Source organism: Brassica napus, chromosome A8 (assembly GCF_020379485.1).
Source record: "Brassica napus cultivar Da-Ae chromosome A8, Da-Ae, whole genome shotgun sequence".
Classification (NCBI taxonomy): domain Eukaryota; kingdom Viridiplantae; phylum Streptophyta; class Magnoliopsida; order Brassicales; family Brassicaceae; genus Brassica; species Brassica napus.
In genome coordinates this window covers 14,580,134-14,591,498 of record NC_063441.1, presented here as the reverse complement: position 1 = coordinate 14,591,498, position 11,365 = coordinate 14,580,134, and the positions used below count along the sequence as shown (strand labels likewise).

The 11,365-nt window shown below is 30.7% G+C and overlaps 1 long non-coding RNA gene across 1 annotated transcript; it reads left to right on the top strand.

The window, feature by feature from the left end:
* The first annotated feature begins 833 nt into the window (after positions 1–833).
* Positions 834–3,912, top strand: LOC106440886. The gene is made up of 8 exons (XR_001287782.3): positions 834–1,772; positions 1,869–1,965; positions 2,058–2,177; positions 2,292–2,399; positions 2,743–2,835; positions 2,907–3,013; positions 3,344–3,462; positions 3,597–3,912. It is a non-coding gene; the product is annotated as an uncharacterized LOC106440886 (long non-coding RNA).
* The last annotated feature ends 7,453 nt before the right edge of the window (positions 3,913–11,365 follow it).

Genomic DNA, 11,365 nt, shown 5'->3' with positions numbered 1-11,365 from the left:
TACAAAATAATTTTAAATAGGTTGTTTCATGTATATATTATTTTTTCAATAAGTAAATACAAATACGATAACATAAATATATATTAAGAAACTGTGACGGTTTTAAACAATTGATTAATTACTATATGTAAACTATAAAATTATTATATTTGAAATAGTTACATAAATATTTAAATATATTATTAACATTAAAATGTATACCACTAATGATCTAAAATACATAAATAAATAAATAAATATATATATAATTAAAAACAAACACCCGCGCGATTGCGCGGGTCAAGATCTAGTTTTAGTTTAAAAAGAATATTAATGCATGCGTATGGGCGCGGATGAGTTTACCTAGCACAATAGTATCAGTGAAGTTTTCTTCTTTTTCCTCTACTGAGGGAAGATTGAAGAATGGGCTTCTAATAATTGTGGGCTGAGGCCAACTGAATGAAGAAAATATCTAATCTAATAACTGAGTGTTGCACACATATGTCTAGTCAGAACTGAGCGATTTTGATAATTCGGCCGAGTACTGAATAGCTAAAGAGAAAATCTGTCAAATAGATGAATGATATATCTAGTCAATAGCATGTCTGCATAAGTATACAAAGCGACCAAATCACTTGGGTTGACAAAACTATCTGCCCAAAAACAAAAGGTTACAAAACTATAAATTCTTGGTATTCTTAATTTTTTAAATAAAAAATATAAGTTAACACACCTTGTTTTTACTATTTCTGTCTACTTGCTTAAATTTTTCTTCCCTATATTGGTAGAATTCTTTTCATATGATTTTTATTTTGTTAGTGTCATCACAATACTAAAAGGGGGATTTCCTCAAAATCTAGCTACGCCACGTCATCAAAAATATTCAACCAATCAGAACATTTTATTTTTGTCTGAGCTTAAAGTTTAGATTTTATTTTTGTCTTGGCTTAAAGTTCGGTTGTGCCCAAAACGCACATGAATGGAAACCCTAAATCAGATGAATCAAAAAAATGGAAGTAGTCTCTCCTATTCCTTCATCGGTGAGTCAGCGACGCCTGAGGTTTTCCTACATAAGTCGTATTTTCAAGCACTAGCCATTACTGGAGTCGGTTTAGGTATCTCTCCACCGCCGCCAGGACATTGACTCTTCCTTCTAATTCAGCCCTCTTGAAGCGAGCAGTTTGATTCTGTGATTGTTGATGAGCAGAAGTTAGGCGGAAACGTTCCGGTGAGACTACTATTACGAGATTGGTACCTTCTAACTCCAACTCTAATCTGGAAAGCGTTAAAACCGAGCCTGGTGAGACAGATTCATCTCAGCGTAGTTTCGTTTCCTCCATGACTTCCAAGCGAGCCTACAAGCAAGATATCCTTATTTTCTCCCAGAAAGTTTCTTCATTTCCAAGTTTTCTAGGAATTCTATTTTTCCTGTCTTTGCTCATGGATTACTACACAATTGTTGTGCTGGATCTGCTGCTTCTATTATTAGGAAGATCTGTTTTTTTCTTTTGTTTTTTTCCTACCCGTGGACTAATTTAAGACCTCTGGAGACGTGTGTTTGTATGAATTTAGGACTTATCAGTCAAACTGAGTTTTGACTAGCGTCTCCTCATCTAATTGCATTTGCTTAGCCTTGGTTTTGACTTTGTGTGTGATACGAAGAGGAGTTTGTGGCACATTCTGCTGCTGTCAACTGTCTAAAGATCGGAAGGAAATCATCCAGGGTTTTGGTCATTGGTGGGGAAGATCACAAGGTCAATCTCTGGGCTATTTGTAAGCCCAACGCCATCCTGGTCAGTTCTTTCTTCCCTTCTACTGCTTCTCTTGATGTAATGTAGTAGCGTGGTCTCTCTTTTACTGAGTGTCTATCTAATCTGTTTTGTGGCCAGAGATTCAGTTACCTTTGATGCTTCCGAGGTCTTAGTTGCAGCAGGAGCTGCTAGCCAGAACAATCGGTCTCGCAAGAGAAAAGAACTTGACAAGAAGGTGAGACACAAATTATAATTTTGTATGTTGAAAGAAATTATATCTTACGTTTATTGGACATTTCTCATAACTCATTGTTGATATGTATGAAGATAAAAAGATGTGGAGGGATGGCACGAAAGATATGTTTCTTAAGACTAAATGTTAAAGGTTGGAGTTCTTTCTAAGAGTTCATAGACAAAGAAGTTTATAAGGATTTGGCTGATGTTGAGGTGAACCCAAATACTTGCTTCTTTTTTGTTTTTTTTTTGTTTATTAATTTCTGGCACGGCCATTGCTTCCTATTTCTTCATCGCTATACTGATTTCCTTCTTTCGCCTTTTCAGGTCAAGTTTGGCGAGCTAGAAGCTGAACTTTCCGAAACCAAAGTTGTTAATGACAAGTTGCAGTGCTCTTACAATGAACTTGTGGAGTACAAGCTCCTTCTTGACAAGGTAATATGACAGAGAGTCCTCATTTGGTTCATAACTAATTTGACAGTTTTGTAGTTACTTAAAATATACTATATATAAATGATCTTTGTTCAGCACAAGTTTAATGAATGTACATGACTTTCCATGAATTGCGTATTTAAACTGTTATCTTAAAGCGTCGGATATATATCTCATGCATTCATGGAGCTGACATTGTTAAGTAAGACATAGCTACCCGTTGAAGTAGGTGTTAAGGGAAGCGTTGTCAGCAAAAAAGTTAACAATATAAAGATCATATTATACAAATTGGAAGTTAGTTTCTTTGATATAGAAACTAAGTCATAAACTGTTTTTGGGTTCACAGGTACTCTCTATCGACCACCCAAAACACGGTTGCAACGTTGCAACTGGCACATATAAAGATATTTTGTCAGCAGGAGCCATTGATCCAACCAAAGTAAAAATGATCATTACTTAATTAAAGATTGAAGTACTCCATTCTGCATGCTAACCGAGTGTTTTTCTTAGGGTTGTGAGATGTTGCTTACAATATGCTTCAGCCATAGCTAAAGCATCTTTGATGTCCAAATGTGTTGTTGTCGACATAAAGGAGCCTGACTCAGCAGCTTCTGCTGGTAACCTTTCTTAGTTCTTTTTTATTTGAATTTGCAGAATTACCGGTAGATCTGCAACCGTTTCCCTGATATCTCTGTTGGCCTGCATGTTATGGCTTTTAAGTTAGCAATGAGAACAGAGTAATGTTTGAGGAAGCAAAAGCCACTACCAAGTTATTTATTTCCTGATGTGGAACATATTTTATCATAACCAAATATATGTTTCTCTGATGAGCTGATCATATAAATTTGTTTGTGTTGTGTGAATCAAGAGCAAACAAATCTTTGAATATGAACTCTTTTTTTTTAGAACTGAGTATGAACATATCTTATTCTTTCTCTTTTTTGCAGCTTTTAGAGCACGTGATGGTGGACAAAAAGATTTACATGATTTTCAGTGTGTAATGATCAACAGATTTTAGTGACACAGAAATTGGTGTTGCACAAAAAAGAAAACAATTTATGATGCGGTAAGTATATTTGCGTTTACTTTTTTACAGCAATAGCTACTTTGCTTATGACTGATTTTATAAAACCAGTTGAACAAATATGAACAAGTGTCTACGTTCTCACGCGTTCAATCCATCTTTGGTATGATTTGCAGGAAGATGAACCAAGGCCTGCTCTCAATCGCCATATCCAAGATATTCAACTCGTGCACTTAAAGATAGGAGATCACATGGTAGTCTTTCAATCTATAGAAGGGAATAGAATGGCAGAAAAAATTGCAAAGGAAGATCTCTCTTTTTTTTTAGAATAATTCTCCTATATTGTATTCTGTTGCCAAGTTGGTTGAATATCTTAGTGGAGGGTGATAATGTGTAAACTATTGGGTTAATGAAAAGTATGAAGGTTGAGCCAAAAAAAAAACAAAGAGATTAAGATATTAACATGGAAATATGGATTAGTGTTAGTTCTGATGATAGTTATGCCAAGTTGAAATAATATTTTTGTTGTAGCGCGGATATTCTTTGCATCTTTAAAAAAAGAAAAAATAAGCAAGTCGCACATATGACAAACTAACATCATTTAAAAGTTTTGAAGAAAATATTCTTGCAAATTAAATACCTTAATTTATCTATCTCACAGATACAATATGTGATGTTCAAAGATTTTAGAAATTGGTGATATGCGTAAGAAATGAAACATTTAACAAAATAAATATTTGTTACAACATATTATAAATCAATGCATTTTCAAAAGTAACTTAGATTGCTAACTGTAGAGAAAACATAAATACCAGAAAAGAGCAACAATACAAATATTAGTTTTCTATAAACTGACCAAGCTAAATATTGTAATTTCATCATAATAAAGTATGAACAACGTAAATATTCCACACCAAAAGCTATATTTTATAAGCAAAAGGCAAAAACGTGTCATTAATTATCATCCAAACTTCTTTCCTTCCCTTTTTTTTCTAAGCAAAGAAAACGAAAACGTTGACAACATGAACAAAAAGCGTGCATAAAGAACATTACCATCGATTATTTCTGGTTTGGGATTATAAATTTGGTGGCTCATATAAATTTATAAATCTAACACACACACACACATATATATATATATATATATATATATATATATATATATATGCATGTTATGTGATTGAAGGATTCGGATATTACTAATATTAATAAGGTTTACCAAATATAGTGTGAGTTAATCAGTCTAAGTATAGAAATATATATATATATATATATATATATATACAAATTACAAAGAAATTTAAATTTAACTAAAATATATGGAAACAACCCGGGCGTAGCCCGGGAAAGGCTCTAGTATATATAATGCTTTAAAATGAAAGGTCAACATTTAATTAAAGAACGCCTAAAATGCTCAAAATTTTCTACAGAAAACATTCTTCGTAAATCCAGAGGACAGATCAAAACTTGTGAAGTATATGAACGTCCTTTTTTAAATAAAAAAACGTATATGAACGTTCACTATTATCTAATTCTTAATTAACCAAGGGAAAAATACAAAATCCAAGTGGCTACGACCAACAGTAGATCTAAAGATCAAATAGCAATATTATTTTATGACTGAAAACCCAAGCTGGTGTGTTTAATATTTAAAACAAAATAATAAAAATCAATATTGATCTATACATCTATAATCTATTAATTTAGACTCATATTTTTTTTATCTATTTAGAATATTATCATTTCGGTTTTGGACCTATTCATATTTCATTAAATATGATCATTAATTGATCATCTTTAATACTTTAAAATTACTATATATCTAAACAAATACTGATAATACATACAATATTCATAATTTTAGTGCTTCTTGACTATACATTCAATATTAATCTAGCTGTTTTAATTTTTGAATCTTGACTATATATTTAAAACAATAATTTTTACTAATATAAACTATAATCATTAAAAATTTAGATAATCATTAAAAAAATTAAAGGATGACATTCAAGTATATATTTGAATTCGGTTTGGATCTATTTGATTTGAGTTTTTTTTTGTTACAGTATTTAGGATTAGAGATTTAAGCCTCATTCACCTATTTATAATTTTTGGTTCGGATTTAGTTAAGATTTTTGCGGGTTCAGTTTGGATTCCATTTAAAATTATATAACATATTCAAGAATCTCAGGATACCTTAAAGTCCAAAATAGTATGCAACATATAAATTTGAATATTTTATGCTAAATATCTAAGATTAAAATGAAATAGTTTATTTTAGCTATTTGGATAGAGAACTACTAGGCATTTTCGTGTTTTGAGTATTTTTGAATATTTTATGATATTTAATATTATTTATCTTTCAAGTATGTTGGATATTTTTAGTATTTTAAATCTAAAAATAATTAATATATTTAAATATAATTTTTTTATTCGGGCATATTCCAATACTCGAAATATTTTGGTACGGGTTGGGTTGAGATCTGATTTTTATATACCAAAATTTTAGATTAATTCAAATATTTTACCAGTTTTGATTTGGTATAAATTTTTTGGATCGGGTTCAAATATTTTTTCCAATCTTAAAATTTTAATAAAATTTTATTTATGAATTTTAGAAAAAAATAAATAAAAAATATAATCCGGTTTTTAACATAGGTTGAAATCTAGTATTTATTAAAATATTGGCTCTATATTTTTCACACTGAACATTCACTGGATCCCTCCATGAACTAACTTTTAACCCAAAAGAAAAAGATTTTTAACCCAAAAAAAAGACTTTTAACCGAATCACTATTGTTAGTTGAATAAAAAATAGTTTCCGTTTATTTGATGTTTTATCGTAATCAATGATATATAAAAATGTAGTTATTAGAACCAAACACACACCATTATTGATTTTATGCAGACCTTCCATGTGAATCTTTCTTGTCCGCTAGTTACCCATGGTATTGCAATTGCAATCAATCGATTTCTTTCCAATACATGTGTCCACGAATAATAATTTGTTTAAAAAAAATTACTGTCCTTTGCCACCTCACAATGCGAAAACTCTTTCAGTCATGATTTGAAAGTTTCTATCCAAAATCAGTGGGTAACTGATAAGTCCGCAATAAGCGAAACACATTGCAAAAACTGTGAATGACATATTGACATGCATCATGCAGGTATATCCGTATATGCACATATTACTGAATATTTTATGAATAAATCGATATTTTATATAGGAATCAAAGCTATATCATAATACGGAATTTCTACGGGTTCTGTCATTGTCTAGTGGCAGTCGAGACGTCTTTGTTCGTCATAGGAGAAAATATGGAATTATAGCACATACAAGATGCTATAATATGTTGGTGTTGAAGGGTATGAAAATTAAATAAATATATCAATGTATAAAATTATTGCATTAATAATTCATTTGCAAGTGATGCCTGCATGCAGAGTACATGTTCTTTTTGGCTTTGGCGCGCAATTAAGTCACACGTGTTTACTTTCTGCTGGTTCTCCACAAACAAGATTTGATTCCTAATGAAAAAGGTGATGAAACGATGATGACAAATAAAACTTTTATAACAACAATACTAACTAATACATTAGGCCATCATTACTATTAGCTAAGAAACTTATTAAACTTCTCGCATGAAAAAAAATGTTAATCAATGAAATGCTAACAAATAAAAAGAAAGTTTTCCGAAATTTTATGAAAATTATCTCAAACAAGATATTTTCTCCCTTTTTAAATGATCATTTTATATTTATTTTTATTTTAGAGAGATTCTTTAAAAGACTCGCTAATGAAGATGTATTTTAGATTCCAATCTTACAACAAAATCGACAAAGTTGGCTATGAATAAATACATGTTTTGTCAATCTTTTGTGCAGTTTATTTACGATCAATCTAAAACTATAGGAACAAATCGTAATTTTATAAGCAGCACCCAAAATTGACATATTTTCAGAAACATGTGTTGTTAATTTATTTATTAGTCAAGAAACATGTGTTGTTAATTACTTGTTTTGTTCAAAGCTAGACAAAAAAAGATATTGCTGTGTTAGAGGAAAGTTCTCATTTCATTTTCTTAACTTAGTTTATTAGTGTACATAAAAATATTTTCTATATTTCACTATAAAATATAATAACTCTATTATAAGGATGGATTTGTTTCAATAATTCACTTTATAATAAAGTAAAATATAGAATAATGTTGTTTTTTATTCTAAATATAGACTAAAAAACAACATTACTCTATATTTTACTCTATTCTATTATAAAGTAACTCTATCCTATTATAGGATAACTCTATTTTATTATAAAATGAATAATTAGAACAAATCCAATTCTATAATACCTTATTTTAGTATGAAATATTAAAAAAAAATTGTGTTCAAGTGGAGATGCCCGTCATTATTATCGCATTGGTGAATATATCATCGCCAATCATTTGAAAACGGACTAGCAGCTAAATACGACCCGAAGACCGAAGTATTGATGATAACTATGTTTAATAATATACTCACATATGGGTCTCAAATCTCAATGATCATAATTTGGAAAAATAACCTTATACTCGAATATTGGTTGATAGTTAAATGTTACTGGCGAAGGAAATAGGTCCACCATGGGCGACAAGAAGACAAGAAACCGCCAACCAAATTGTGAAGAGAATATCTTACTTGGGTCCATTGATTACGTCATCATGTAATAAAACCTGAACCAGCAAATGCCTGCCCATCTTTTGTTTCTTTGCGATTGTTTCTGTTTTTGCTTCGCTCCTTTCTTCCTGTTAAACTAGCACGGGAACATGCATTATTTCAACAAATTACAAGACTGTGTTACTCTGTAGGTTCACTCCAGCTGCTTAAAAATTCATAGGTATGTAGTTTACATAAATAGAAACAAATAGACGTTGTTACACAAGAAAGATAATGACTGAAAACTCCTATATATGATCTTGTTACATTTTGTTTTGTGATTTGTTGTATGAGTTTTTTGGTATCTAAACACAAACAACAAACTAAAACTAAAACTATCACAGCAATTATGAATTTATGATGCAAAGTAATTAAAATGCTTGCAGGGGATAGTATTCTTCAGAGATGGAACAATGGTGCCACTATGCAATTAATTGTTTAGGAATTGGGCGCATCGTTCAAACTGAGAATGTTATATTTTGTGCAAGTAATAATATTGGGTCATTTTCTTTCAAGTTGTTCACTTAATACTATAATTTGAGTATACGCCTCCATTTGTTTATTCGTGTATGCAATAATATTTAGGTTGTCTCCATAATATATCATGTATATCATTTGACCTTCAATTGATACCGATACAAGAAATTATCTAAACAAACCAGTATTAACACTGTTAGCAAAAAAAAAAACAGTGTTACATCATTGAAAAGGCAAATGTCGATTTAAATATGTTCTTTTCCCATACATGTCAGCAATAATAGTATATATACATATTTTATACAACCTCTTTTCCTGTGTTTGTGCAAGTGTATGTCTCTCAGATGAATTATTAACGAGAAGCAACAGAGAAGACAATGAAGGACCCTCGTGAATGCGAATATTCACAAGAAAGTTGCTTATTAATACTCTCTCCGTTCCTAAATGATCCATGTTTTAGAAAAATATTTTATTTTTAAAAAATCTATATTTTACATTTTCAATGTATGTAATAATAGCAAATTGTAAACTTCAAAAACATTAATTGTGTTTACTGAATTTTGATTGGTTAAAAATCATAGAAAATAGCTAAACACAGAAAATCATACATTTATTATCAAATTTTAAGTGTTTTCTTAATAAGTGTGAAAATTCTAAAACATGGATTATTTAGGAACAGAAGGAGTAGTTTAATACTACTCCCTCTGTGTTTTTGTATGCATCAAGTTTCAGATGAATGCACAAATATTAAGAAAATTATTAATTTTTTCAAAAGTAGCATTTGAAATACTCCCTGATCTGTTTTTATATATTTGACGTTATATGTTTTTCACACATATTAAGGTACCTAATACAATATCTTTTATACCCTTCTCCATTGATTAATTATCACTTCTCGTAAGACACTCACACTAGAATTATTCCACTTTGAAATAATAATGGAAGGGCAAATAAAGTCTTATGGCTTCGAATGTTACGAACCGTTCCGCCCTTCACCGCAGTTAACAGTATAGAAATCTCTACATATACCATAAATCTATACGTTTTTCCAACTGTTAAAACCGTACCGCAGTTAAACCGTTTGTCCCGCACCGCTCAAACCGCAGTTACCATTCGGAGCCAATATCACTACTTTTTGCATTGTTTTCTGGAAACGTCAAGTATATTGACACAAGATAAATATCCTATAACGTCATTTAAAAGAATACGAAAAGAGTATAAATTAAGTGTATTTGAACCAATCATAAATAAATATATATTATTTGATTGGTTACACTATGTCTAATAAAAATAAAAGTTATTTAAAATTATGAAACAAATTATATTTTGAAACAAACAAATTTTACTTAAACTATTTACAATAAAATTTCCAAACTGCATTAATTGCAGAGAAAGCGGTTCGAATGCGATCGACTTTCCAAACTGCATTAATTGCACATTGTTTTGTGTTGTTTGCTAACTGTAAGAATGGAGTCTATTGACTGTAGTCAGAGCGCAACCACAATGAACTTAGAAGCAGCAGCATCATTACCACAATTGTTTTCATTTAGTTCTCAGAGCATCTCCAACCTCACTTCATATTTTACTCCAAAATAGAAAAAATAGAGTGGGAGATGAACAAAAAATAAAAGCATTACTCTATAAATGGAGTAATCCTTTTATTTTTTGTTCATTACTCCATTTCCCACTCCATTTTCTCAATTTTGGAGTAAAATATGGAGTGGGGTTGGAGATGCCCTTAGTGACAAGTAAAGTTAGAAGAAACTATGTGTACAGGGAAATTTGGGTGGTTAATATATTATGCACTTTTGATGATATGAGGTAAAAACTTTCACTAGAAAGTTATAATTCTCCTTCAATAAACGGAAAGTATGATAGAAAGTTATATGGTATGTAAATATGTACGTATAACAAACAGCATACATATCTTCTTTTGTGTATAATAATAGACTTTTATATATATACTTCCAACGCAAAACACACATAACATCTCACTGATTCATAGTCTCTTATTGAAACATATATTTACAGTTCAATATCTTTTGACAAGTTAATTTTTTTCTTTTTTTGATAAAATGTTGTTAGAATATGAAATTTTGGTTATCAAGTTAATTTTCAGATAACCAAAATTTCATATTCTAACGACATTTTATCATTGTTAGCAAAAAAAAAACGACATTTTATCAAAAATAATCCCGATAGCCAACTATTTCAAAAACCGGTCTCCACATAAACTAGCGAAAATAACTTCACATTTTTATCTTCTGTCTTCGTGTACAAAATAACAAAGAGGTGAAGTAGATAACCCTAGACTCATGTACATAATGGTCCACAGGGACCACAACAAACTAGGTCCTACATTATGATACCAATATACTACTTGTTAAATAAAATTTTCATCTTTGTAGTTAAAGAATTATAGCAAAAAAAAAAAATTGTAGTTAAAGAAACTTGATGAAATTAAGTACATTATCATATGCGTGGTATGCATGCAACTCAAGCGGTAACTAGGCAATCAACGAGAGATGTGATAACTTTCCAAGAAATGTCTACCTTATCGAGTATCAAAGACTAGCCGGGGTAGAATAGTAAACTGTTATCTCAACCGGTAGAATAAGGACACGAGTCGTCGTCCCTCTCAAATAATTGATAATCACGAAGCCGCCACAAGGAAGTCTCCACACACCTGTGGGGGCCAATTCACGGAAGAGTAAACGGTAAAGTTAATCACTCACTACTAATAAGGGCACTTACGTAATAACAAAATCATTAA